This window comes from Borostomias antarcticus (genome assembly GCF_949987555.1).
Source record: "Borostomias antarcticus genome assembly, chromosome: 20".
NCBI lineage: Eukaryota > Metazoa > Chordata > Actinopteri > Stomiiformes > Stomiidae > Borostomias > Borostomias antarcticus.
The window spans coordinates 3,610,097-3,612,471 of record NC_140253.1 but is presented as its reverse complement, the minus strand read 5'-3'; positions in this window follow the sequence as shown (position 1 = coordinate 3,612,471).

The following is a 2,375-nucleotide window of genomic DNA, read 5'->3' as shown; positions in this document are numbered from 1 at the left end:
ATTGCGTATATCACCCCGCATGTCATCTTAAACTGCTAATGGCGTGTGTCTTGAGTTGGGCTGTCGATGCCAGATGACACAGGGCGTTCAGGGTGCATTTGCTTTGATGGCAGTGGGCGGGGGAGGGCGGGGTTAGGGGGCAGAGCGTCAGCGAACATCGCAGTAACAAATGATTAGGGAGCAGAGAGAGACATACAGACAGAGAGAGACCGGGCGACTTTCTTTGTCTGTGCTAACAACAGACATTTTGGGATGCGCAAACAACAGCGTTGGGAACCCGCTGAAAACTTGAGTGTAAAGACGTCTTTAACACTGCAAATTGGTGCCGCGGCAGCTAGTGAAACAATAGCTCAGCCCAGACACCATCACGCCATCCAAGTATGCACTCTTCATCACGCCATCCAAGTATGCACTCTCCATCACGCCATCCAAGTATGCACTCTTCATCACGCCATCCAAGTATGCACTCTCCATCACGCCATCCAAGTATGCACTCTCCATCACGCCATCCAAGTATGCACTCTCCATCACGCCATCCAAGTATGCACTCTCCATCACGCCATCCAAGTATGCACTCTCCATCACGCCATCCAAGTATGCACTCTCCATCACGCCATCCAAGTATGCACTTCCCTGGGTCTTCTGTTGGCCCCCTTCTCCTCTCCTCATTTCTCGTCTTCCTTTCTCTTGATGAAAAATTCACCACAGCCCTCCCTCCCTCTCTCTCCTCCCCCTCTCCTCCCTACATCTCTACCTCCCTCTCTCCTCCCTCTCATCCTTCCATCTATCCCCTCTCTCCTCCCTCTATCTCTCCCTCTCTGCTTCATGCGTCTCTGTCCCACGCTGAGAACTAACGTTGGACAAAACAGAGGAATATTCAAAGGGGTGCCAGATGCAGGCCCCCTCCCCTGGGACCCCTCCCCCTGGACCGCCCCCCCCCTCCCTCTGCCACCCCACAGCTGAGGAGGGGAAAAAAAAATCTGAAATCAAAAACTCTTTGGACGTCATGCCGCTCGATTGAAGTTCATAGGCTCGTCTCTGGCTCAGGCGCACACACACACACGCACACACCTCGTCGGCCGATAGCACGCATCATTAGAGCTGTCAGTCAGCCCCTGGCTACGGGGGCTGGGCCTCGGGGCGCCCTCGGGGCCCAATCAAAACGGGCCGTCCCCTGGAACCAGCCGTCAAACCGCCAGCGAGGAGGGGGAACGACACGCGGACCCCGATCTGAACCGGTAAACAAAGCAGGGTCTTCATCAGCTGGGTCTTCATCAGCTGGGTCTACATCAGCTGGGTCTACATCAGCTGGGTCTTCATCAGCTGGATCTTCATCAGCTGGGTCTTCATCATTGGGGTCTTCATCAGTGGGGTCTTCATCAGCTGGGTCTTCATCATTGGGGTCTTCATCATTGGGGTCTTCATCAGCAGGGTCTTCATCAGAGGCCTTCCATCTGCAGGGCTGTGCGGAGCTACACACCTATCATACGGGAATGTTAGAGCACGACGAACGGGACAGGACAGACGAGAGGAAACCAGGAAAGGAGAAGAGGGGAGAGGAGAAGAGAGGAGAGGAGAGGAGAAGAGAGGAGGGGAGAAGAGAGGAGAGGAGAAGAGAGGAGGGGAGAAGAGAGGAGAGGAGAAGAGAGGAGAGGAGAAGAGAGGAGGGGAGAAGAGGAGAGGAGAAGAGAGGAGAAGAGAGGAGAGGAGAGGAGAAGAGAGGAGAGGAGAAGAGGGGAGAGGAGAAGAGGGGAGAGGAGAAGAGGGGAGAGGAGAAGAGAGGAGAAGAGGGGAGAAGAGAGGAGAAGAGAGGAGGGGAGAAGAGAGGAGGGGCGAAGAGAGGAGAAGAGAGGAGGGGAGAGGAGAGGAGAAGAGAGGAGGGGAGAAGAGGAGGGGAGAAGAGGAGGGGAGAAGAGAGGAGAAGAGAGGAGAAGAGGAGGGGAGAAGAGAGGAGGGGAGAGGAGAAGAGAATAAATAAGATGGTAAATGGACTGCACTTATAAACAGTAGCGCTTTTATCCAAAGGGCTTTACAATGAAGGCCTCTCATTCACCCATTCACTCACCAATGGCGGCAGCTGCCATGCAAGGTGCCAGCCTGCTCATCGGGAGCAATTTGGGGTTCAGTGTCTTTGCCAGAGGACAGTTCGACATGTGGACGGGAGGAGCAGCCGCCTGATAAGAGATGATAAGAGATGGGAGGAGAGGAGAGAAGAGAGGAGAAGAGAGAGGAGAGCAGAGAAGAAGAGAGAGGAGAGGAGAGCAGAGGAGAGAGGAGAGGAGAGCAGAGAAGAAGAGAGAGGAGAGGAGAGCAGAGGAGAGGAGAGAGGAGAGGAAAGAGCAGAGGAGAGAGGAGAGGAGAGGAGAGGAGATGGA